The sequence below is a fragment of the Sus scrofa genome, chromosome 9 (genome assembly GCF_054392235.1).
Source record: "Sus scrofa isolate SSC_HxYL_T2T_F1_AM1 chromosome 9, Sscrofa_HxYL_maternal_Yorkshire_Landrace_v2.0, whole genome shotgun sequence".
Lineage (NCBI taxonomy): Eukaryota > Metazoa > Chordata > Mammalia > Artiodactyla > Suidae > Sus > Sus scrofa.
In genome coordinates, this window is record NC_139391.1 from 71,542,773 (window position 1) to 71,569,535 (window position 26,763).

Below are 26,763 nucleotides of genomic sequence, written 5' to 3' on the forward strand. Positions count from 1 at the left end.
CAGTGTAGCCAGTGTAGTGAAATTGAAGTGGGCCAGTTTGGAGTTCCCATCGTGGCTTAGTGGCAGTGAATCGGACTAGGAACCATGAGGTTGCGGGTTCGATCTCTGGCCTTGCTCCGTGAGTCAAGGATTGGACATTGCTGTGAGCTGTGGTGTAGGTTGCACATGAGGCTCGGATCTGGCGTTGCTGTGGCTATGGCGCAGGCCGGCAGCTACAGCTCCAATTAGACCCCTAGCCTGGGAACCTCCATATGTCTCCTCAAAAGACAAAAGACAAAAAAGAAAAAGAAGTAGGTTGGGTAAGATGACAAGTTGGTTAAGGAAGCATTGTCTGTATGTCTCTATCCTTTTTGCATCCATTGTTTGCTATAGGGGATTTTATCTTCACGTATATAATTGTAATTCCCTTATTAGACTGTAAGCTTAGGGAACACAGGGCCCATGTCTCATCTGTGTGTGTATCTCTAGTTGCCTAATATGATGCCTGGCCCATGGTAGATTCTTACAAGTGTAAATTGTCTTATTGATTCTATGTGTGTGTGTGTGTGTGTGTATTAACACGCATATTTTTTCATCATGTGCTAATTTTTTAAATTTTATTTTTTATTTTTAAAAGGTTTATTGAATTATAGTTGATTTACCTTGTTGTGATCATTTCTGCTGTACGACAGTGTGATTCAGTTACACATCTACACATATCTATTCTCTTTCGGATTCTTTTCCCACATGGCTACCATAGAATATTGGGTAGAGTTCCCTGTGCTATACAGCAGGTCCCCATCAGTCAATCATTCCATATACCACAGTGTGCATATGCCAATCCCAAACCCCCAGCCCCCCCCACCTGTCCCCTTTGGTAACCCTAAGTTTGTTTTCAGAAGTCTGTGAGTCTTTTTCTGTTCTGCAGATTTAATTTTATTGGCGTATAGCTGATTTACAATGTTGTATTAGTTTCAGGTGTACAGCAAAGTCAATCAGTTATACGTAGAAATATATCCATTCTTTTTATCCATATAGGTTATTACAAATTATTGAGTAGATTTTCCTGTGTTATACAGTAGGTGGTCATTAATCATTGCGCACACGCATTTAGTGTAATGCTGTACACATAGTTGGTGAATAAATGGATCAGTATGTGTGTGTCACTGCACATAATGTCCTCAAAATCTAAACACAAACCATTAGAATAGCTGCTGTTTAGATTTTTGTCGTTATTGTTGTACTGGTTCCTTCTTTTTGCATGAGAAGCTGACATTGACAATGGAGCTTTTACCCTTAGGTTAGAATAACATGTCTTTTGGGAAGGTACTTTCTTTTTTTTTTTTTGTCTTTTTGTCTTTTTGCCTTTTGAGGGCTGCCCCACAGCATATGGAGGTTCCCAGGCTAGGGGTCGAATCGGAGGTGTAGCCACCGGCCTACACCACAGCCACAGCAACTCGGGATCCAAGCCGAGTCTATGACCTACACCACAGCTCACAGCAAAGCTGGATCCTTAACCCACTGAGCAAGGCCAGGGATCAAACCTGCAACCTCATGGTTCCCAGTCGGATTCGTTAACCCCTGCGCCACGACGGAAACTCCCGGAAGGTCCTTTCTTAACAGTAATAATAACTATACTTCATTCTGAGAATAATTAAAATAATATCAATAATAATGTGTATTTACTGAGTACTGACCATGTGCCAGGCACTGTGCTGGGTATATATTCTCGCAGTTAATCCGCAACCCTGAAAGGAGACACAGAAAAGAATGTGTTGTTATTAGTCTTGCAGATGAGAACGCTTTGGAAGGCCTGGTCTTGGAAGAGCTGAGTGATGAGTCCAGTTTGTTTTCAGGGCGCTGCTTCTTATTTGAGGGTGTGAGTCCCTCTAGGCAGGGTGAAAGGAGCCCTTGGATTTTAAAGAGAGCATCTAGAGGGAGAGGCTGTACTTGCTTCTGGCTTTCTGGGAACCCAGGTGGGCACTTTCTGGACTCCAGAGGATGAAAAGGATCCTTGTGACTGCTTAGAGTGTTTGAATAGCTCCTGGCCGGTGGTGAGGAAAAGCCAAGGTGACAGTGAGAATAAGCTACTGTGGGACATTGGATCCTGCTTGTCAGTTTCCTCCCAGGCCTCCTACTCATTAGAGGACCCTTCTGAACTCCTGCTCTGCTGTTCTGGATGTGTGAGAATAAGTTGCTTGCAGGTGCCAATGCAAACTGTGGGACCCAGGAACCTGGGCTGGGAGCTGGGCAGAGGGCGGAGGGGCTCCTTTTTGGAGCAGTGATGATGGAAGTAATTTTCCTAGCTGTTGGCCTGAGATCGGTTCTGAGCTGAATTTAAGGGACAGGTAGGGTCTTTGGCCTGTCTACATTTTGGGGGTCCGGCAGGTACCACAAACCTCATCTTCACAAATTCATTGACAGACAGAAGTGAATCTTATTTTTTTATTTTTTATTTTTATTTTTATTTTTGGCTTTTAGGGCCACACCCTCAGCATATGGAGGTTCCCAGGCTAGGGGTCTAATCAGAGTGCTGGTCTATACCACAGCCACAGCAGCGTGGGATCTGAGCCAGGTCTGCAGCCTACACCACAGCTCACAGCAATGCCAGATCCTTAACCCACTGAGTGAGGCCGGGGATTGAACCCTGCGTCCTCATGGATGCTAGTCAGGTTCGTTAACCGCTGAGCCACAACAGGAACTCCAGAAGTGAATCTTAAAAAGTGCTAGTTTTTGAGGCTGTTGTTGGTCAGAGGGCTGGACAGCAACAGCAGCAACAGACAAAACACTCATGGGCTGGCAAACGGAATTTCTTCTCAGGGCCCCAACTGAATGTCTGCTCGGGGACCCCTTTTTTTGTAGGTGAGACAGCATTCAGAGGGCCCCTTTTCCAGGTGCTCTTCTCAAAAGAAAAGCTGTAGCTGATTTTGTGGTTGGCTTTAAATTAATATAAAGACACCCTGGCCTGGAACTTAAGTGAAAGGATTCTTGATGTTCTTTCCAGCTAAGGGCTTTTATGCTGCTCTGCGGCCATTTTCTCTCCTTGGCTGCAGCGATTACAGTTTTTGACAGATGTCTTGACAAGAGTGTAGATTTTGATTGAGGAGGGTGATTTTATTTATTCGCCAGGCTGATTTCATGTTAGAATGAATTCTCTGGATTCCTCTTGGGTTACTTGATGTTCCTTGAAAAGGAAGACAGTGACTCGTCTTGGCAGTTCTTAGGTTTTATTCTGAGCTGGATGAAGTTGGCCAACTCAGGGATGCTAGAGTAGGAAGAGAATTTTGGGTGGCATGGGTCATGTGCGTGGAAACGTGCAGTGCCCATCAGGGTGGAAGGCCTCTCTAGTTTGACCTTGAACCCGCAGAGCTGATTCCCTGAAACGCCAGCCTCCTAGCCACACATGCAAGCGGAAATTGTTGACACCTAGGCCACATCTGGGTATGACTCTTCTTCGGCTTTCCATCGGGTTTCTGCTTTCTTGAGACAAAATGACGTCCTACAGGTCCTCACAAAACCACTGGCCTTAAAAGCACCCCAAAACTTAATCCTTACACGAGCCTTGAGAGGTGGGTATTATTATGGCCATTTTACAGAGAGGACCCTGAGGCTCAGAGAAAATCCATAATGTGCCCAAGGTCACATGGATCCTAGCGACTGAGATCTCTCGGATTCCCGTGTATCATTGTCTGTGAAATGTGTAATCTGACTCAAAGTCTGTGCTTTTCCCACAGGGCTTCTGAACTTGACCTCAACCCTTTGCCATTTATGTCGCCTCTCTCATTCCTTGGAAATAAAAGAACTAAAACGGGTGCGAGAGAGAAAAGGAGAAACCTAACCATGGGCGTTCAGGTCGTGCTTGCAGACGGCCAGCCCTGTCATTGTCATTCACACTGACACACTCTCCTCCTCCTCCTCTGCTGATGGCCACTGGGTAGAAAGAAGGATGCTGCTGCACCGAGGAGAGGAGCTAAATGGGGCTTCCTGTGATTTACATAATAAAATTAGAATCTCCCCAAGGGCCTTTTCCTGTCTACTGGTGGCCATGATGGAGTGTGCCACCCTGGGGACAGCCGCACTTAAGGGCCTCCCTGGGGTCATCAGACCCACAAAGGGTCTTGGGATCAAATGTGCAGTTAAATTGATGAGATCAATTCATTAGGATAAAGACTTCCTCTACTTCCAAAGCAGCGTGGTGCTCCAGCCAGTCTCTCTCCTTTAGAAGTGAAATGTATAGATGAAAGGTGATGTGTTGGGAAGGATCTGTGCTGCCCTTTTCCAGGGCTTTGGTTATTTGAAGAGAGGGAAAGACTTCTTGAGCCTACATCAAAATATTCAACTTTGAAAGATGAATGTTTTTGAGGCTTGTTTGCTACCTACTGTTTCTTTTAGAAATGATTGCGCTATAGGTTTAAAAGGTGACCCAAGTGACTTTTTTAAATCTGGGAGGAGTTTTATAGACATCATGTGTGTGCGTGTGCATGTGCATGTGTTACCTCCTTCAACTCTGACCACCTGACAGTCAGCCTAATGTCTTCCCTCATCTCAGTCCTTTAATTCAATATTTAATTACCTGGAGTTCCCGTCGTGGCACAGCAGAAACGAATCTGACTAGGAACCATGAGGTTGCAGGTTCAATCCCTGGCCTCACTCAATGGGTGGAGGATCCGGTGTTGCTGTGAGCTGTGGTGCAGGTCACAGACATGGCTCGGATCTGGTGTTGTGGCTGTGGTGTAACCCCCTAGCCTGGTAACTTCCATATGCCGCAGGTGCAGCCCTAGAAACCAGAAAACAAAAAACAAAAAACAAAAAACCTATTTTTGGTGCCCATATGAATTAGATTTCTTTTTTCTTTTTCTTTCTTTTTTCTTTTTTTTTTTTTTTTTTGTCTTTTTGTCTTTTGTTGTTGTTGTTGTTGCTATTTCTTGGGCTGCTCCCGCGGCATATGGAGGTTCCCAGGCTAGGGGTCGAATCGGAGCTGTAGCCACCAGCCTACGCCAGAGCCACAGCAACGCGGGATCCAAGCCGCGTCTGCAACCTACACCACAGCTCACGGCAACGCCGGATCGTTAACCCACTGAGCAAGGGCAGGGACTGAACCCGCAACCTCATGGTTCTTAGTCGGATTCGTTAACCACTGCGCCATGACGGGAACTCCTCTTTTTTCTTTTTCTGAACTCATACAAGGCATTCCAGCCCCCAGAGGGAATAACACCCCCCCCCCGACCCTAGTGAATACTCTTTTCCAAAAGTCAAATGGAAAATGGTTTGGGTTCATCCCATTTGCTTTAGTTCATAAAACACCTTCACTTCCTTTACTGCTGATGGTGTTGAACTTGCTCTGTAAGGAAAATCAATTGGAATCAAAGGATGTTAAATTGAGAGAGAAAAAGATGCCACCACACTCCCAGCTAGAGGCAGGCTTTTTAATCTGTAATTTCAGGCTTGTTTGATTATAAAGTGTAGTGCCCCTTCTCCTTTCCCCCCACCCCCTGCTTTTCTTTCTAGTTCTATAATTAAGACCTTGCTCTTTCTAGTGTTATAATTAGTAGTCTGGTCTAAGATATAAGAACCTAAGGAGTTCCCATGTGGCTCAGCAGGTTAGGCACTGCTGTGACTTGGGTCAGTCACTGCTGTGGCACAGACTTGATCCCCAGGAACTTCTGCATGCTGTGGGTGTGGCCAAAAACAGATAAGAACATTAAAGTTGGTAATAGGAACACTGCTTACTTGCCTCAGTTTAGAGAGATGCCCCAAGCCTCTGAGTCATTCAGTCACTCAACAAACATCACTGAGCACTGACTGTGTGTGAGAACTGTGCTGGAGGCCAGGGGTTCAAAGACAAAAAGAACACTCTTCCTGCCCCTGAGTATGTGTCATCAGATCACGAGGCCCACATACAAACGACCATCCAAGCTCAGTGTGGGAAATGTTGTAATTGAGCTACATGCAGACTGTGTATTTTTCTATAGAGTAGCAGTTTTCACCCTGTGTTCTTCCTTCTTTTTTTTTTTTTTTTTTTTTTGCTTTTTATGGGCCCACCCTCAGCATATGGAGGTTCCCAGGCCAGTGGTGGAATTGGAGCTACATCTGCCAGCCTACGCCACAGCCCTAGCAACAAAGGATCTGAACCGCCTCTGTGACCTACATGACAGCTCATGGCAACGCCAGAACCCTAACCCACTGAGCGAGGCCAGGGATCGAACCTGCAACCTCATGGTTCCTACTCGGATTTGTTTCCCCTTCACCACAAGGGCAACTGCTCACCCTGTGTTCTATTTGCCTGTTACTCGTGAGTTCTTGAGGACCAAGAATGGTGTTGGATGTGGATATGGATACAGATAGGGAAGGAATGGAGAGAAAAGATATTTGTTACCAATGCCAAGCCTATCTTACAAGGGGTCCCATAATGAGCCTATAACTTACAGCTTTTAACTTTCCTGAAAAATGTTTTAGTTACTAAAGATTAATAGGAAGGAGTTCTCCTGTGGTGCAGCGGCTTAAGGATTGGATGTGATCACTGCAGCGGCTCGGGTTGCTGCTGCTGCTGTGGCACCGGTTCAATCCCTGGCCCAGGAACTTCCATATGCCATGGGCGCAGCCAAAAAAAAAAAAAAAAAAAAAAAAAAAGTCTAATAGGAAATGGTCATGGGTGGAGCTATCTGGGAAATAATGGATTTTGCATTCTTGCTCATTGCAAAATGCCTGATTAGCTTTTTTAGGATTCTGTTAGTTTAAGTCATATGAAATCCTCATTTTGTAGGTACTTTCATATGGTTCAACTTAATAAAACGAGACCAATTTTATGGCCTTCTGGTCTTCTGTAGGTTTAGGACATCCACAGAGGTGAGTCTGGGCAGATCGAGGGAATCCTAAGCTTGTTGCCACTAGGGTTCCCCTCTCTGAGTGTGAGTCTCTCTTTGGGGCTTCAGAGAGGAAGCCGGTGCCTCAACCATTCCTGTGACACTCGGTTCTGGAGCGGAGTTCCTCCGGGCAGTGCCTTCTTGAAGACTGGACAGGGAATAAAACTGCTGCTCTGTGCCCACTTAAAAATATTTTTGTTTACCTTGGAAGATATGCAAGAACAGGGTTTCATGCATATATAAGAGAAAACAGCAAGTGAAAAGGATGTGTACACATGGGCATGAATGGCTCGCTATTCTTAGCTGGGCTCTAACCTAGAGAAGAAGAGGAAACAAGATGCTTTTAAATGTGGACTCCGGCTGCCCCAGCCGAGAGCCAAGGGGCTTCGAGTCATAGAGAAACTCCTGGTAGCTGCTAGTGTCCTCCAGACCTTCCTCTTTTGGTAGAAAAGGTTACACTTGTGTGTCCCACGCTGAGATGGAGGAGGGGATGGCTTTTTCTTTGAAGGGACCTAGAGAGAAAGGAGAGAAAGACTTGGGAACCTGTCCTACTTCTCAGAGGGACGATCTGCATCTACGTGGTAGATGGACCAGCGCTTCCTGCTCTGAGTGGTTTAGTCTTTGAGAAAGAGGCTCAGGGGCTGCCTCGGCTGCCTGGATTAAACCTGCTGCAGGAACTGAGGTCTTCCTTGATTTGTTGTTCCGTCTCTCACGTTGGGGTCGAACCCGATTGGCCTTTGCAAATTAAAGACTGAGTAGAAATGCCTGACGCATGCTAAAGCCACAGTGCCTGCTGGCTACTTTCTGGTCACTCAGTGACTACCAGTTGATTTGAATATATCAGGGTCTGGAAACTGGACCAGTCACCCAGCTTCCCTGTCTGAAGGTGTGATTGGTAGGGAGGAATGCTTCCAGGCAGCATTTTCCTGGATTCGGGTTTGGATGGTATTAGCCAGGATCTGTGTGGTCACTGTCGCTCCCTCTGAATGATCATTATTATAAGCATACTTTGATTGGGCTCCAGCCCTTACCCAGTGCTTATAACCTAATATTGACAACAGCTACAAGTCAACCAAGAGCACGTCTTTATTTAGAACCTGGTATGAAATGCAAGGAGGATTTCTGCAAGGAGAGCCTGAAATTATGACATTACCTCCAAACCGACTCTCAGAAAGGGATCGGGCCTGGAGAGAAACCATTCCACTTCCTCATTTCCCTAAATGGAACAACAAAAAAAAAGTCTCATTTCCTTTCTTTCTTTTTTTGCTCAGAACACCAAGGCCATTTAGCCACCCCAAAGGTTATTATGGCCAGGTCACCCCTCTTGAAAGAAAGAAAATTTTCCCTCCTTTAGAGGGATGCACAGGAACCTCAGGGTCTGCTTTTATCTCTCTCCTGATCGGATTAAGATTCGTGTGAGATGAGTGTGAGGGAAAGCCCGGCTGGAGACTTTGACAACTGGTTCACAGCATGCTTCTGTTTGTGGTAACTCTGTGCATTGACTGCTGAGGTCCCCGAATTTTCCAGCTGTCACACTATGCCGCTGCCACAGGCTAGCCTTCGTAGATAAAACAAGTGCCAGTTAGCATGTCTCATGGGGGGAGGAGAGGAGAGAACAGAATTGTAAGCTTCTCCATGAAAGTGGTGACCCTGTCAGCGCCAGGCCTTGGAGACCTAGCTTGGAAGAGTGTGGAAGTTCCTGCCAAGGGTCCCTGTGGAGACCTCACCATCTCAGTGCTGAGTTTAAGGAGTCCCGCAGGCTTCAGGTAAAGTCATTTCCAGCAGATTGTGAGAATGTGCCCAGCTTGATTTGGACTGTGTCGCATTTACTTTTGCTGGCTTATCTCCACTACTGAATTTTTTTGCATGACTTCCCCCCCCACTTGCTATTGATGACCCTAGTGTCCATGAGGACGCGAGTTCGGTCCCTGGCCTCGCTCAGTAGGTTAAGGATCTGGCGTTGCCGCGAGCTGTGATGTAGGTCGCAGGTGCAGTTTGGATCTGGCATTGCTGTGGCTGTGGTGTAGGCTGGAAGCCACAGCTCCCATTCGACCCCTAGCCTGGGAACTTCTATATGCCGCGGATGGGGCCCTAAAAAGACCAAAAAAATAAAAAATAAATAAATAAATAAAAAATTCCAAGAAGGTAATTTTCTCTAAGAGCTGCAAAAGTGAGAGACTAGAGATTTGATCTTGCCCTTGATCTGACGAATTGTGATCAGTTCTGTGGAATGTGGGCTGAGTTGTCCCTTTACATGTGGTCCAGGAAATGTGAGGTCTGACACGAGATATGCACCAGGGAAGCTGGACAGGGAAATGACTTCACAAAATAAAATAAAACGTTGATGGGATCCCAGAAAACTTGCCTGTTGGGCTTCATGTTTCCAAGGTGCTGGATCTGTCTTCCGTGTGGTCCAGAATATGTGAAGCCAGCTGAAGCAAAGGGCTGTCTGGACGGGAGAAGTGATGAGATGAAGTATTATCAGGGGCTAAAGGTCTTCTGTTGTTTTCTGGGAAAGGTCCCTCCGATGTGGAATTCATGTGTTTTGTCTAGCTAATTGGAATTATGGTCTGGTGTCTGTCCCTGAAAGACACTGCTGACGGCCTTGGGTGGCCAAGGCTCTTTGCTCACCACCTTGATGACATCAGGAAGAAGGCATGAGACCTCATGTCTAAATATTAGTTTGGTTTTGGATTATAGGTCCCTTGAGTTCGGAAGTTAGCGGAGAGAAACCAAGAGAGAGTATGGTGTAACTAGAAACAAACAAAAGCCCGAACAACAAGCTTTAGTGTCAGAGAGACCGGAGTTCAGGTAGTGAGTGTGCCAGTCTTGTATTAGGTGTGTCGCTTGGAGCACATGGCTTAATCTCCTAGGACCTCCGTGTTCCCATTAGAAAACGTGAGCAGGGAGTTCCTGTCGTGGCTCAGTGGTTAACGAACCCGACTAGCATCCATGAGGACGCGGGTTCGATCCCTGGCCTCATTCAGTGGGTTAAGGATCTGACGTTGCCGTGAGCTGTGGTGTAGATTGAAGACACAGCTCGGATCTGGCGATGCTGTGGCTGTGATGTAGATCACAGACATGGCTCAGATCTGGTGTTGCCGTGGCTGTGGTATAGGCTGGCAGCAACAGCTCCGATTCTACCCCTAGCCTGGTAACTTCCATATGCGGAGGGTGCGGCCCTAGAAAAGCAAAAAAAGAAAAGAAAAGGAAAAGAAAAAGAAAAAAAGTGAGCAGAACAACTGCCTGCCTTGTGGGGAGGTCGTGAGTTTAGAGCGAGAGAAGGTGGAATGCCTAGGGAGGGCCCGGCGTGGGAACACACATCTGCTCCAGCCGTTTCTGTTACTCACAGAGGACTTCGGAATGTACGCCTCTGTCCCTCCATGCTTGCCATCTCTCCATTTGGAAGATGAACTTGACGGTTCCTGCTCAGGGGTTGACAGACAGCCAGGTGAAACGTCTGAGCTGGTGAGGATGGACCCTGCGTCCCAAACTGGGGTTTACAAGTTGCGCTGTGTGTGTACGTTGGAGAACTATATTAACAACATGCTCTGCTCGTTTCCCTGTCTCCATCTCCTGTTCAGAGCACAGGGCTTGCCGGCCTTGTGCTTTAAATAGTCCTTGGAGGGTGACTTGAACAGTAAATGAACACGATCCTTGTGAATCCATTTGCCTGGTGTTCAGGACTTCTATTCTTAGACCACAATCGCCGGAATAGAAAGCCTTTGACCCGACATCCCACCGGAGCCACGTGTGCCTGGTAATGGATTCCTTTGGGAAGCTGGGACAAAGGACCAGGTCTGCTTCTGTCATTGAGTAGGCCAGGTAGGGGGCAGTCCGTGAAAAGCCAGTCTCCTCCTAATTGTCTGGAGTTTATGAGTCTGGCTTACCTGGGACATCTCGCGTTATGATCCTCCTGAAAGTTCAGCCTGTTTACTCTGCTCCAGTCAAAGAAAGGGTTATAGGAGAATAAAAGCAGTGAAGATATTTATGGGTGAACCCTTTTCTGTTTCTTTTCTTTTCTTTTTTTTCCCTGGAACTGTGATTAAAGGATTAACAGCACTTGTTATTTATTGAGCAGAGCCCCAGGAGGGAGGAGGGTTTGGGTACTTATTTTGTTCCTTCTATGATCCCTGGCCTGTGCCTGCAACATTTCACATCTTTCCTCATTATTCTTAGCTTTGTAATACAGAGGTGGAAATTGAGGATCAGGACTAGCCCAGGAGTTCATGATCACGGCCCATCTGTTCTTTCATACCTTACACACCATCTCGCCAAATAGGTAACCATGGGGTCAGGTCAGGGAGATCTTGGTGATTTAAAAGCACCACCAAACGGTGTTTACATGTTTACTAGACACTTGAATGTAGTTATTATACATGTGGGATTGGGTTCACAGTAAGGTCTTGACCTTATCTGCAGAAGGACTGGCCCCAACCCTGGGTTTGGCATTTTAGGCAGTAGTTTGGTTGTCTAACTCTGGAGCCATGACACGGGGAGCCTCCGTAGTGTGGGAGTGTTTCTAAGAGCAGCCTGATCTCTTTAATTATCTTACGAAAGACATTGCCCTCTGTGTGTGGACTGTCCTTCTCCAGGAACCCTCTGGGGCTTCCAGAGACAAGATCTCAGCTTCAGAACATCCCTGTCCAAACAGGAGGGTCTGAAATCACTGCTCTCCTTTACAGGGAGTGGGAGATCCAGGCACAGATGGGAGACAGAGGCACAGAAGTTAAATAATTAGTCCAAGGTCACATCAAATGATTTCCGACTCAGCTGACAAATCCGCCTCGGACTGGGTCTCCCAAATGTTGCAGCTTCCCTCACCGTGTAATTTGGTCTCCGCCACCGTGCATGTCATATCTTTCTTCCTCCTTTTTCTAATTTGGTAAATAAGATGTTTCTCACACCTACTTCCTGAGTAATGTGGGGTTTTAATTTAGCTCTTCGAGATGATCAATGACTTCACTGAGAAATCTGCTGCCAGAATGTGGTTTATAAACACACCTTTGCTGTTATTTCTCCCTGATGCTGAATCTGTTTTGCACATTGTCAGTTTCTGTGGGTTAAGAACCTTGGGACTCTCAAGTATCACCTTGACAGAGAGAGGCGTCTGTAGTTGGGAACTGTCGCTTTTTTTCAGAGCAGTGCTATGGTGTGGGGGGAATGGAGGCGGGCAAGGGGGTGTCTAGAAATTCCTTTCCTGAGTTTCGCAGAGGAAGGGCAGCACATTCAAGAACAGCCTGGTCCTGTCGGAACAGTGCAGATTGGGCTTGTGTTAGTCCTTGTTGTTGTGATAATGTCATTATTCATAGTCATACCTTTCTAGTTACCCTCATGACTCAGTATTCATGAAAACACACGAGATTCCACATGAAGCGTTTCTCCCTATATTTTAGGTGGGAGGTGCTGAGGTTTGGTGATTGCAAATGGCCCCTTATGAGGGTTCCTGTCGTGGCACAGTGGAAATGAATCCAACTCATATCCGTGAGGATCCAGGTTCAACCCCTGGCCTTGCTCAGTGGGTGAAGGATCCGGCGTTGCCGTGAGCTGTGGTGTAGGTCGCAGATGGGGCTCGGATCCCAAGTTGCTGTGGCTGTGGTATTGCTCCGATTGGACCCCTAGCCTGGGAACCTCCATATGCCGCAGATTCAGCCCTAAAAAGCAAAAACAAAACAGAACAAAACAAAACAAAAAAACCCACAATGGCCTCTTAGAGCCTCAGCTGCATTATGTGAAGTTTTCAGTCTGCTTCAGTACTTCCCACTGCCAAGTTACAAAGGGGAATTTTTTTACAAAACGAGATAGATTCACCCAGGCGGAAGGATCTAATTGTTAGTAAAATATGTCTAGTACCAAATGCTTTTTGTTTCCTGATGACCTATCCGGCTGCAGATCTTCTGGCCTCATCACATATTCAGTCCCGCGATTATTCATTCAGCATTTTCTATATACCCCTTCTGTGTCAGGGACCCTGTCGGACACTGGATGATGGAGATGAACAAACACCTAAATCTTAAAATCTCATGGTGGATGTTGGAATTTAGTGCCGTTCAGCTTCATTAATTCTGTAGTAGTTCCAAGATTTCCCAAGGTCCTGTCCCCTGGTGTCCTATTTCCTTCAGCGTGTGTCATCCCCTGGCGCCTCCCCCGCCCCGGCTGCTACCCTGGGCCCAGCTGCATCGTCTCTCACCTGGACTCTCACAGCAGCCTCCTAACGGGTCTCCTCGCCTCCACTCTTGCCTCCTTCCATCTATTCCCGACACAACAACCAGAGCAATCTTTTGTGAAAAATGGAATTCACATCCTGTTGCTCCTTCGTTCAGACCCACTGGTGGTTTTTTCTTTCCAGACGTGATTGGGCCCCTGCTATCTACCTGACCTTGCCTTCTCCTGCTCTCCCCCTCTGACTCTTGTTTCTCAGTATGGGGTTCATGATGTTCCCTTTAATATGTCAACCATCCTAGCACAGTCCTATCTTTGCGCTCTGCTCTTCCTCTGTGCCTGGAACATTTTCCCCCTGGTATCTGCATGGCTTCCTGCCTCAGATTGCTGCTCAGAAGTTACCTGATCATCAGGTCCTTAAAGGACTGACCCCTCTCTATAAAGTATACCCCACCTTGTACGTACTATTTGATTAATGTCTGACTCCTTCTTCCCCTCACTAGAATATGAACTCCCCGGGGGACGGGATTCTGCCTGTTTTGTTCACTGCTGTATCTCTGCTCCCTGGAAGGTGCTCAGTAAATACTTGGTTGAATGAATGAATCAGCCTATTGCTAAATCACTCAGTGCATGTCCTCCGTAGAAGGGGCTCTTGGACCAGTGGTGCACATCTCTCTGATGCTTGATGTGGGGAGGATGTGATCAGATTGACTCTATGTGCAAGAAAGTTTTCCTTAGCATAATCCCAGCTGGCTCCTGTTGAACTTAAGCCACCTATTGAGTGTAACCTTACTAGTATCACTTTTTAGTCATAAAGTCAGAGGATGTTAAGATTGGAAGGGATCTGGGATACCCTTCCTTAGGTCTGCTTCTCCCTTACTGATGTAAGAATAAGAGGCTAGAGAAAGTAGGTGAGTTACCCAAACTCATAACTCTGGTCTGAAGTTAGGCCCCTGACATCTGGTTCCATAATCTTTGCTACATCTGGTCTCCTCTGGCTGAGAGAGTTCACAGGCTTTCAGATTTTTTTTTTTTTTTTTTAGGGCTGCACCCGTGGCATATGGAGGTTCCCAGGCTAGGGGTCTAATCGCCAGCCACAGCCACAGCCACAGCCACAGCAATGTCAGATCTGAGCCACGTCTGCAACCTATGCCACAGCTTACGGCAACCACCGGATCCTTAACCCACTGATCGAGGCCAGGGATCAAACACACAACCTCAGGGTGCCTAGGTGGATTCATTGCCACTGCAGCACAGCGGGAACTCGAGGCTTTCGCATTTGACAGTTTCTCTCCAGACTCCAAACAGGAGCTTTTGTCTGGACGTTCTGGGTTAGCGTAGATGGATAATGACCCTGGAATATGTGGAAAATCCCAAAGACTAACCCATGTGGACGGAAACTACCCCAGATGTGCCGGGAGCACCACAGGCGGGCTCGCTCTTCCGCTGGCAGGAGCTGTGTAGGGCGGAAAGGAAACCAAAATCAAGATCGCTTGCCGTTCCAGTTGCTTTATTCCATGTCACAGTCAGAACGTGTCTTCCATTTGAAATCAGAGTTTTTGATGAATGGCCAGACCAGCTGCAGGTCCTTTAGGACCAGAAGCCTTGATCTTGCCAACTGTTCATTCTCTGGATGGACTTCCTTATTTCAGGCGTTTGTGTCTAGCCAGTCTATTGTGGACTTGTCAGAGGGGTGGAGAGCCCTCTCTTTGCCACAGTCAGTTCCCCCCGTGCAGCATGTGTCCTGAAGCTGGCCTGCCTCCATCCTCTTTTGAAGCGTGTGTGTCGTGTGTGGTCTTTTGTTAAGCCGAGTGAAGTGAGAAAGGACCCTTAAGGAGAGAAAAACTCCTAGCATTTGCTAGCCCACGTTTGTGATCTAACCAAGCTGTAATTGGGGTGGAGGGAAAAAGGCTTACATTTATTCATTTCTTGTCATCTGTTTTGTGATATGAGGTGCCCCGATTTGAGTTTAGAAGGCACTTTGATCACACATGAAGAATGTGTCATATTAGTTTCACTCTCAGTGGCGTCTTTGACGGTACCTACCAAACATGTGACAAGCCCATGTTTTTGCTGCATCTCGTTTTGCTCAAGCAGAGGCTCTAGACTTTCTTAATTTATTTCAACATACTTCCAGTTAGATGTGACGTGTACTCTGGGGATGCTGATTTGCAGGTAGCCGTTCTGGGGTCAAGGGAAGGTTACTCTCCTGAGTACAGACGCCATTTCACCTAGAAAATTACATTTTGATTTAGTTACAAATTTTATTTTAGCTTAGGTTTCTTGCATGAGGTGGGTAAAACAGTAAAGGCCAGAAAGTTTAGAAAGGTGCTCTAAGACACTTAGCAAAACAATAAGACCTAGAACTAGGAACCAGAGGTTACTCTATTTATAGGTTATTTCTTTTCACCATTGATTTCTCCCTTCTACAGCTTCAGATTTTTTAAGGTTACCCTTTTAGCCCTCTGTGACTTGGATGATTCTGAGGTTCAGGTCACAGTCCCTCGTGGGAGCCCCTGGTCCGGACAAGATGCATCTGGAGTGGTGGAATTCATGTAACCAGGGTGGGGAAAGGGTATCGCCTCTTGCCTGTTGTACATCTTATGATCAAAGAGCTAGAGGAGCAATCTCAAGGTTCAGGGGAACTCACCCTGATGTTTTGGGTTGTCAGGGGTTATGCTGGATTCTTACTTGGGTTCTGTCATCAAACACAGAATGCTCTGATGCTTAGGGGCAGAGGCAGCCTTTCAGCCTGTGGGTTCAATCACCAGGAAATGGAATCCTCCCCCTTCTTGTTTTCAATTAACTATGGTAGAAGTTACACTTTGCCATTTGGGCTTGCCTCTTTCTTCCTCTTTTTCTTTTTCCAGTAGCAGTTTTAAATGGGCGGTTCATTCAGACAAAAGCAAAAAGCCTTGGAAGTAAATGTGAACCCACTGAGTCTTTTCCCAGCGTTTCTTTATGCGCTCTTGGTAGTATGTTAATTGCATTTTCTCCAGCAACTTCCCTCCCCCCACCCCCACTGTTTCTTTGGCAGACGTTATTACTCGAATTGGAAGAGCAGGTGAAGAGCTGTTTGGGGGCTCTCTGGAAGGGAACAGTACAGATGACCGTCTCAGCTCATAGTCGCCAGAGCCAGGGGGCTGGGATCCGCCTGAGCTGGAATCAGTCCAATCGGCACAGTGCTGACTCTGAGTGGCAGGAATACAAGTGACCACAAAGTGTTAAACGCATCTGGAAAGGGCGTCTGACATCATCCCCAGCATCTGTGGGGGATACACACAGCCCGTAGACCCATTCCTCTTTGACCCTATACAGATTCTTTAAAGAGGAATGCCCCTGAGTGGTTTTCTGGCCAGCTCGCCCGCTCATTTATCTTGGAGGAGATGGAAGGAGACAACCTGCCGGTGGGGCTCCAAAGGCCCCAGAGGCAGATGGATTCTGCCTTTGAAAGTGCTGAAGCTAAGAGATCAGGACTTCGGGGGGGCCCCCCCGTGTCTCCTTTTCCCCTGCTCATTGTCCCTACAGAACTTTTCCTGGCAGCCGGCACGGCTGTTTAGGTGGGTTGTTCTCTGCTGTTTAAGCTGTTTGGCAGTGGTGTGTCAGGATGCGGGTTTTCTGAATGCTTTCCCAGCTGGTTAATTGAGTGATGGTTAGGGCAGGGCTTTCTGAGCTTGCGAGGCCAGTCTCCCGTCTGGACACAGCTAGACGGGTGGGAGAGCGTCACCTTTATCCTGCGGCCTCTGGTGCTGTGCTGGTGGGTAGGGGTGAGTTGGACAAGGGGTGAGAGGTCTCTTTGTGTTGGTGAAGCAGTCCAGACTACAGGATTCGATGTGACTTTTACTCTTCGCAGACTTCTCTGCTAGCCCTTGCTGCCTTCCTCACGCCTATGCTTTCTCCAGCGCCTCATGGTTGAATTTATTTAAGGGCTCCATTTCCAAAACCAAGCTTCTTTTTAGTTCCTGAGCCAGTTATGATGGAAAAGGAAGTTCTGGAAGCAGCCTCCTATCCACCCCCTGGTAAACTGTGCTGCCCAGCAGACCTGGGATCTGGGATCCTAGATCAAGGGTTGGGGACCTTGTTGCCCTGTAACTTAGCAGCTCCCCCAGTCCCTCTAGTTAGCTCAGCCCAACAGGGTTAAAGCTGCCCCTTATATCCTGGTCTCTCTTAGAGGCAAAGGCCCTGCCTAAACCCTAAGCTGCTTGACTCCAGTTCTGAATTGCTCTCTTTTTGGTGGTGGTGATGACAGGGAGAGGGTTCAAATAGGGACATAAGTTGGTGAGAATGTAAATTGGTACAAGCACTATGGAAAACAGTATGGAGGCTCCTCAGAAAACTCTATATAGAACTACCATATGATCCAGCAATCCCATTCTTGGGCATATATCCAGACAATACTTTCCTTGAAAAAGATACACGCTCATTGCAGCACTATTCACAATAGCCAAGACATGGAAACAACCTAAATGTCCATTGACAGATGATTGGATTAGGAAGATGTGGTATATATACACAATGGAATACCACTCAGCCAGAAAAAGAACAAAATAATGCCATTTGCAGCAACATGGATGGAACTGGAGACTCATACTAAGTAAAGTAGGAAAGAGAAAGACAGATACCATATGATATCACTTATATCTGGAATCTAATATAAGGCACAAATGAACCTTTCCACAGAAAAGAAAATCTTGGACATGGAGAACAGACTTGTGGTTGCCAAGGGGTGGGGAGAGTGGGATGGACTGGGAATTTGGGATAATAGATGTAAGCTATTGCCTTTGGAATGGATAAGCAACGGGATCCTGCTGTATAACACTGGGAATTATGTCTGCTCACTTGTGATGGAGCACAATAATGTGAGAAAAAAGAATGTATACATGTATGTGTGACTGGGTCACCTTGCTGTGCAGTAGAAAATTGACAGAACACTGTAATCGGCTATAATGGAAAAAATTAAAATCATTATTAAAAAAAAATACGGACATAAGAAACATAACGAATCTCTATTTACTCATCACCCAGTTAAAACAGTTATCCCCATTTTGCCAGATTTCATCGCCCCCAACCCTTAAACATTTACCGTTATACAGAAAATACTAAATAAATACTTAATTCCAGGGGGTTCCAGTCATGGCTCAAGGGTAAGGAACCCAACTAGTGTCCAGTCCCTGGCCTCGCTCAGCGAGTTAAAGATCTGGCATTGCCTTGAGCTGCAGTGTAGGTCGCAGACTTGGCTCAGATCCTGAGTTGCTGTGGCTGTGGTGTAGGTTGGCAGCCGCAGCTCCAATTTGACCCCTTAGCTTGGGAACTTCCATTTGCCTTGGGTGAGGCCCCCAAAAGACAATGAATAAATAAATAAATACATTCTTAATTCCCCACCCCCATCCACCTTTTTTTTCTTTTATAATGATTTATATTTTTTCCATTATAGGTGGTTTACAGTGTTCTGTCAATTTTCTATTGCACAGCAAGGTAACCCAGTCACATATACATGTATATACTCTTTTTTCTCACATTATCATGCTCCATCACAAGTGACCATAGTGAAGTAAGTCAGAAAGAGAAAGACAAATACTGTATGATATCACTTACATCTGGAGTAAATAATATATGGCACAAATGAACCCATCTACCTTTTAAAATGGCTTTTCAAAATAATGAGTGAGTGACTTAGTAATCTCCAGTGGCACCCAACAATTTTTTTGTTTGTTTTGTTTGGACTCTCATTATGGACTTAGGGATTTATTATGTAATTGATGTGCTTCAAGCCATCACATTCAGTATTAAGTGTTTTGGAGGTTCACATTGTCTCATCTTAGGTCAGGAGACATCCCTTTAAATTGATTCCCATGTTCTTTTGACATGACCCCAGTGACCTTTGATAGCTTCCTTGCTTTCTGGCATAAGATGTTCCAGGCTCTATATCCTACACCAGACATAGAATCAGCCATTTCTCCAGGGGGCCTTGATTCCTTGAACACAGTCTGAGCTCTAAATGTATTAAATTTTAGTAGGACTAAATTACTTTTGTCAACCATCAACCTCCTCCTCTGGGACTACCGGCTGCTCCCCGGCTAGTAGCCAGTGTGAGGTTCTTGCTGGAAATCAACAGATCAACAGTCCCCCACTATGGGGTTCTGCCTTATTCTGGTAAGGATTCATCTCTGAGAATCTTAGGCTCTACCCCGGGTTCTGACACTTTTGCTTCAATCACCTTCAATTTTGCGAGCCGTACATATGCTGTGTCTTGGACTGCCAAGCTCTTCTCACTGGTGCCAGCATCCCAGGCTAGAATAGTCATGCCAGCCCATGCCCTATACCCTATAAACTAGAGTCTGTCTGGGCTCAGCTTAACTTCTGCCCTCGTGGGCTCTGTGTTCTACCAGTTCCAAGCATTTCATTCATCTTCAGCTCTCCCTTTCCTCATCAAATCCTTATCTGGTCTTTAAAGATTTACTGCTGCTTCCTAGGTGCTGAAGAATCAGCTCAGGTGTTCCTGTTTCTGTTTGAGCATCTATAGGTCTCTCTGATGAGGTGAGTATCAACCCAGCTAGGATTAGGCACTGTTGGTGGGGTCGGGAGGAGGTGGTTAGAGAGTTGTTGGAGTAGCATGTGCCTGGATGACTTAGTCTCAACTTTTTCTTTCCCCTTGTATGTAATCCATGGTTTCAGCATCCTCAGAATGGCGTTTAATAGGTTATGCTGTTGCCTTTGAGCCAAGAAGTAGGATGTTCTGGCTCCGAACTGTTGGCAGAGGGATTTGAGGATAAATAATAAGCTATAGTTTTGTTAAGTGGAACAGTATGAGGAGATGGCCTTGTAAAGAGGGTTGGCAGCGGGGCCCATTTGAATGGTCGGGTCTTGGTTTCCATATTGGCAGATCCTTGACAGGGATTTTGAATGGTCCCAAATCTGAAAGATCACTTGTACTTAACTTTAGAGGAAAGTCAGTTATCCTCAGGGATATTTGCATGGTATACTTGTCTTGAATGCACTTTTGTGGATCTCTGGCTGTTCTATGTATAATGATTATATGTATAATCATTTAACTATTTTAGTATAGCTTGTTTAGCTTCTTTACAGGGAGACGGTAAACGCAGAAGAGAAGCAGACCTTGGATTGAGAAAACCAGGAGCCTTGTTCCCTCCCATCCCCTACTGGGGTTCTGTGATTGGACCCATAAGTGAGTAGTGAGGAGCTAGGCTCAAAATGAAAATCCCAGATCTAGCCCTGCTTTGTGCATGCTCGGTCCTCAGTCAGATTTGCTTCCAGCAACTCAGAGTAGCACGTGGAGTGGTCATTCAGGACTGCACTAACTTGCACTTCATTATATATCGAATGGGAGACTCAGTAATTTATAGCCTATCCTTTCTGGAGTCTGGAGATGGCTTTGCTGAAGTAGATGTTATTACATCAGAAGAGAACCTAGCTGGCTGCTCCCAAAACCCAAAGCTTTTAGATGCTAAGTAAAGAGGCCATCTGAGGGGAACTGAATGACTCTGAAACCTAATCCCCCTCACCCACCCCCACACCAGAAAGAGAGTAATAACATTCTGGGTTGGCCTTTTTTTCATTTCCCTTTGATTTTGAGTAATAAATTCCCTCCCTACTTCCCAGCTGAATGGTGTTCGAGTCTGTATTCCCTAGAAAGACTCTGTGCTCACACCCATCAGACTGAATTAGGTGACAACTCCATGGCCTTAATGAATGTTGAAGGATTTCAAATGGCTCATGGAAATTCTTCTAGAAATAACAATTTCCATTCTGTTGGTAAGACAGTTCTGCAGAAATTCCTCAAATGTCTTGGGTTATTTTATACAGCACAACAGCCAGCACTGGGTTTTCTTTGCTAATAGGTGACAGAGAGAATGTGGACATTTGGAATTCATGGAGACTCCCCAAGTTGCATTTTAGGCCAGGTGTTATGTCGCCTTTCCTGACCCTTTTACCAGAGCTATTCAGAGGAAAGAGCATAGATAGATTTGCTTCATTTCTCTCTCTGCCTCCTCTTACCATTCTTTTTGAAAATGGTGAGTGGCTACCTGCCAGGGAGAATCTAGATGACAAAATCCAAAGCTAGATTCAGAATCGTAAGCATAACCAGGTTGTTTACAAAGAAAAAAAAGAAAGTCTTGTACATAGTCTTGTTTCAGCAGATTTACATCGGTACTTATTGAGTTACCCCTTTCTAATCTAGCATTGTGCTTGTTGCTGTGCCCACCCCCCCCTTTTTTTTTTTTCTTTTTAGGGCCGCACCCACAGCATGTGGAGGTTCCCAGGCTAGGGGTCTAATTGGAGCTATAGCTGCCGGCCTACGCCACAGCCACAGCAACGCGGGATCCGAGCTGCTTCTGCGACCTACACCACAGCTCACGGCAACGCCGGATCCTTAACCCACTGAGCGAGGCCAGGGATGGAACCCTCCATGGTTCCTAGTCAGAGTCATTTCTGCTGCACCACGATGGGAACTCCTGCTGTGCCCCTTTTGATGGATCGAGTTCATGCAGCATTTACAGAGCACCTCCAGAGTTCCTGGCCCTCTGCTGGGCCCCTGAAATGAAAAGTTGAACAAGACATGGTCCTTGCCACCTGAGCTCACAGTCTAATGGGAGAGTATCAGAAAGTATGATAAGTCGTCTTGCCGCACACTCTAGGTTTGTACCCTAAAGCCAGTGGGGAACTGTGGGATTATTTTAAGCAGGGGAGTGACATGATTCAGTTTGTATTTATCTTATCTTATCTTATTTTAATCTTTTGGCTGCTCCTTTGTCCTGTAGGAGTTCCCAGGTCAGGGATCAAACCTGGTGCAGCCACAGCAGTGACAATGGCGGATCCTTAACCACTAGGCTGTCAGGGAACTCCCCAGTTTGTATTATAGAAAGATCTCTGATGGCAGTGAGGATACCAGTGATGAGAAGAGGTGAGGCTGGAGGCAATAACAGTTCAAACAATGGATGTTTACTGAGCCCCCCACCTAGTGCTAGGCATAGTACTAGCTGCTGGGAACCTAGGGGTAAACAGGTCACAGTCTTTGCCCTCAGGGAGCCCACATTGTAGCGGTGGTGTGAGGTCAGGTAGACAGACAATATACATGCAACAAATGATATTTTTCAGATGGTGACAAGTAATTTGAAGAAAATAAATAGAGCCATGGGAGTTAGAATGGGCCTCGGGGCAGGTGCTGACGTATTAGCTGTAGTTAGTGAGGGCTTCTCTAAGGAGGTGGTATTTGAGCTGAAGCAGCTATAGGAAGATGTGGGGAAGAGTGGTTCCAATGGGAAGAATGACACAGGCAAGGGACCCTGAGATGGGGACATATTGGCACAGTGTTTGAGCGCTAGGAAGGAGATCTGGGCGGCTGGAGCATAGAAGGAAGGGCAGGCGGTCCCGAAGTGAGGTTGGAGGGCTTGTGGGCCATGGAGACAAATTCGGATTCATTCCAGTGGGTGAGAAGCATGGCAGTTAATTGTCAGAGATTGGCCAACTGTGGTCCATGGGTCAAATCTGACTTGCTTGCTGCCTGTTTCTGTAAATAAAGGGAATTGGAACATGATCAGGCCCGCCCATTGGATTACGAGCTGCCTATGCCTGATGTTATATTCCCAGAGCAGAGCTGAGTGGTTGTGACAGAGGACGTGTGGCCCAGAACCTTTGAATATTTCCTTGCTGGCCCTTTACAGAAACAGTTTGCTGGAGTTCCCGTTGTGACTCAGTGTTAAGAACCTGACTAGTATCCGTAAAGATGCTGGTTCAATCCCTGGCCTCCCTCAGTGGGTTAAGGATCTGTTCTTGCCCCAAGCTTCGGTGTAGGTCACAGATGCAGCTCAGATCTGGCATTGCTGCAGCTGTGGCGTAGGCTTCAGCTCTGATTCTACCTCTAGCTTGAGAACTTCCGTATGCCGTGGGTGTGGCCGTAAAAGAAGAAGAAAAGAAAAAAAAAAGAAACAGCATGACCTCTGAATTCAATGATCTAAGGTTTTTGTTTTTGTTTTTGTTTTTTAGTCTTTCTGTCTCTTAGGACCACACCCAAGGCTTACGGGGAGGTTCCCAGGCTAGGGGTTGAATAGGAGCTGTAGCTGCTGGCCTGCGCCACAGCCACAGCAACACAGGATCCCTGGCCCACTGAGCAAGGCCAAGGATGGAACCTGCATCCTCATGGATGCTAGTCAGATTCATTTCCACTGAGCCATGGCAGGAACTCCAATGATCTAAGTTTTGAGAAGACACTTTGGGTGCAATGTAGAGAATGAATCGTGGGAGAAAGAATATATCTGAATAGTTCAGAGAAGAAATAACTAGTAAATCAACTATACTTCAAAAACTTTTAAAAATGAAAAAAAAAAGGGAGAATGCATGTAGGTTATATGCAAATACTATGCCATTAAAAAAAAAAAAAGAAGGAAATAGCTAGATGTTAAGCACCAGAAGGCAGGGGCCAATCTCCTTTTATTCTTTTTTTTTCTTTTTTTTTTTGTCTTTTGGGGCGGCACCGGCAGCATATGGAAGTTCCCAGGCTAGGAGTTGAATCGGAGCTGTAGCCACCAGCCTATACCATAGCCACAGCAACGTGGGATCTGAGCCACATCTGCGACCTACACCACAGCTCACGGCAACGCCGGATCCTTAACCCACTGAGCAAGGCCAGGGATGGAACCCGTGTCCTCATGGATACTAGTCGGGTTCATTAACCACTGAGCCATTACGGGAACTCCCTTTTTTCTGTTTCAAAGCACCTACCTCTTATCTATCCTCATGAAATATTGTTGAATGAATGATGAGATACAGATTAAGGCAGTGACAATGAAAATGAAGGGATATTTAGGGAGTTAAAAATCAGCCTGCTTCCTGATGACTAGGTGGGCAGAAACAGGAGCAAGGCAGAAAGGACACAGGATGCCCTTCAGCTTTCTAGTTTAAGTATCTTGGTGTCTGGCAGCGCCGTTAACTGAGGCAGGAAGAGTGGAGCTAGAAAGAGCATATGTTACCAGGGAGAAGGACATGGGACCCCCAGGGCATCCAGCGAGAGATGTCCAAAAGATCACTGAAAGAGGTCAGGAGCTCTGTGGCATGAGGCTGGGCCGGTAGTGCCAGGGATGTTGAAGTCATCAGCAAACACTGGCTTTCCCGAGAAGAGGGCAGGGCTAGAGCTCAAGGCGTTTATTTCCCATATGGACTTGGATTGCAGGCAGAGCTACGGTGTGCGTCGTTAGTCTGGTCATCTCGTGACTATAGAGTGTTTTTTTGTTTTGTTTTGTTTTGGTTTGTCTTTTCTAGGGCCGCACCCGAGGCACATGGAGGTTCCCAAGCTAGGGGTCTAATCGGAGCTGTAGCCGCCGATCTACACCACAGCCACAGCAATGCGGGATCCAAGCCGCATCTGCAAGCTACACCACAGCTCACAGCAACGCCAGATCCTCAACCCACTGAGCAAGGCCAGGGATCAAACCCGCAACTTCATGGTTCCTAGTCAGATTCGTTAACCACTGAGCCACGACGGGAACTCCTATAGAGTGTTTTTTTCCCATGGAGACTGGCAGGTTCCCATGAGGGCCTACTTTACCTGCTCTCCTGGATGCCAACCTCTTTCTCTTAACGGAGGGGGTGAGTAGGGCAGCGCCGGGGGCTCTTCCTTTCCAGACTCCCTGTTAACCTGGGAACATCTGTAGCCTTGCAACTCTGCAGTTGATTCATGTCTGTGTTTATCTGGTTGAGGATCTGGATAGGTAGGAATATCTTAGTTGTCCTAGGAGTTTTGTTAAAGCAAGAACTCTCTGACACCAGGGTTAGACAATGGGCTGCATGTTATTCATTTTGGTGCCAATCCTCTTAACCCACAAAGCTAGATCAACCCCTGATCGGTCCCTCTCCTTCTCCCTTCGTTCTTGTCTGGGGAAAGGAAACCACAGAAGTGATTTATAAAAAAGCCCTTGTATTGAAAGTGGCCTTGAGATTGTTGTAATCCTGGACTTGGAGGTAAATCTCCCCTGTTCCTGAAAGTCCATTATGAAAACTTAAGAAGAAAATCAAGATTGTAAAGGAAGGCAGAGGGCCACTCTCGACCCTTTTCTTCCCCCCATCCCCGCCGTTTTTAACACAGTGTCACATTTCTGCTGTTTGCACATTTTTAAAAAGCTGAGTTCACCAGCCTTAAGTACAATGTTCAAATTTTATGGGTCCTCATGTTTGATCAGTTTCTCCTTCTCTAACGGGACAGTCAAGTCTTGTTACTCCTCTTACCTAAATTATTACTGTCCTGAGGAGTTCCCGTCGTGGCTCAGGGGTTAATGAATCCCACTAGGAACCATGAGGTTGTGGGTTCGATCACTGGCCTTGCTTAGTGAGTTAAGGATCTGGTGTTGCTGTGAGCTGTGGCGTAGGTCGCAGATGCGGCTCGGATCTGGTGTTGCTGTGGCTGTGGTGTGGGCTGGCGGCCACAGCTCTGATTAGACCCCTAGTCTGAGAACCTCCATATGCTGCGGGGGCAGCCCTAGAAAAGACAAAAAAAGAAAAAAATTATTACTGTCCTGAGGTTAGTGACTTCTAGCAGGCTCAGGTTAGAAATCTGACGCTTGGTCACTTGGTCCCCAAAGTTGAGAAAATAGAGACTCCTAACCCCTACTACCAACTGAAATAGGTTTTAAATGTACATTAAGAACATGGACAATTATTTTTAAGCATATATGTTGAGAAAAATTACTCTCATCTCAGTTCTGATCTGCACAGTAAACTGTCTGCCCTCAATTATATGACGTTTGATAGCTCTTATGTATCTGTCTAGTATTTCTTGGAGTAAATACAAGCAAGTAGGAATATATAGTCTTCTCCCCCACCCCTGATTCTCTTATACAAAAGGAAGCATGTTATATAATCTGTTCTGTAACTTTCTTTCTGTACTTAAATGTAAGTCTTGGGTGGGGTGTTGTGTTGATACAGAAGGAGCTTCCTCATTCTTTTATCAGAGCTGCATAGTACTCCATTGTGTGGGTAGCTGCTTTTTAGTTTACAGAAGGTCCCTTACAAATGGACACTTGGTGTTGTTTCCAGTCTTTGTTGTTACAAGCAATACCTCAGTGAACAAAGACAGCTATTTAGAGGTTTTTGTAGCACTACATGTGCTACTTAAAATGAGATTGTTGTTCTTCATTCTTAGAATGCTCGTTGGTTTGATTGGCTGATAAATTCCCAGTTACCTATATTCATGAGTGAAATATTGCTGATGGGACCGACATCCCTTCCTAACTGAAGAATCGTTCGTATGACTGCCCCTTGGCAGCCTACTCCTCCATTTCGGGTTTATTTTCATAATAAAACCTTTGGAAATTTTAATAAGGAAACCTACTTAAGGCCCTTTGCTCAAGAAGTCTGAATCACTGATCACTGCAATTACTGCCATGGCAGCTGTAGAGCAATTTAAAAGGATAATAGTGAATAAGATAAATTACACCTCGGATGGTTAATGGATTGATATGCAGAAGTATGCGAGGAAAGATGGGGGTGGGGGAGGAGCGCCTTTTGAATTTTAGCACATCACATTACAAAATAGGGAACTGGGCCACTGTAGCCATTCCTGTTTGGAATGAGTCATACTTTACCAACCTCTGGGGCTCTGTGGTGGGTAGAGCGTCCTGTTTATTATAGACAACAAATTGAGTTAATTCTCTTTGTTTGTGTGACTCTGTAGAGTGGGTGGAGATTCTAGGTGACTTGCTAATTGTCTTCTTTAGAATAGACCCCTTCCTACTAAAGAATTAGTGTC

General features: G+C 46.1%; 1 protein-coding gene and 2 long non-coding RNA genes across 40 annotated transcripts in view; 2 read left to right on the top strand and 1 right to left on the bottom strand.

Moving 5' to 3' along the window:
• The window catches only part of SRGAP2 (SLIT-ROBO Rho GTPase activating protein 2), a 279,310-nt gene that overhangs the window by 38,041 nt on the left and 214,506 nt on the right, over nucleotides 1–26,763 (top strand). The gene's annotated exons all lie outside the window — the stretch shown is intronic.
• LOC146399969 (uncharacterized) lies at nucleotides 1,376–10,073 on the bottom strand. The gene is made up of 2 exons (XR_014815718.1): nucleotides 5,080–10,073; nucleotides 1,376–1,523 (listed from the first exon to the last, which is right to left on the bottom strand). It is a non-coding gene; the product is annotated as an uncharacterized LOC146399969 (long non-coding RNA).
• LOC146399970 (uncharacterized) lies at nucleotides 10,834–17,983 on the top strand. Its single transcript, XR_014815713.1, has 2 exons — nucleotides 10,834–12,301; nucleotides 14,163–17,983. It is a non-coding gene; the product is annotated as an uncharacterized LOC146399970 (long non-coding RNA).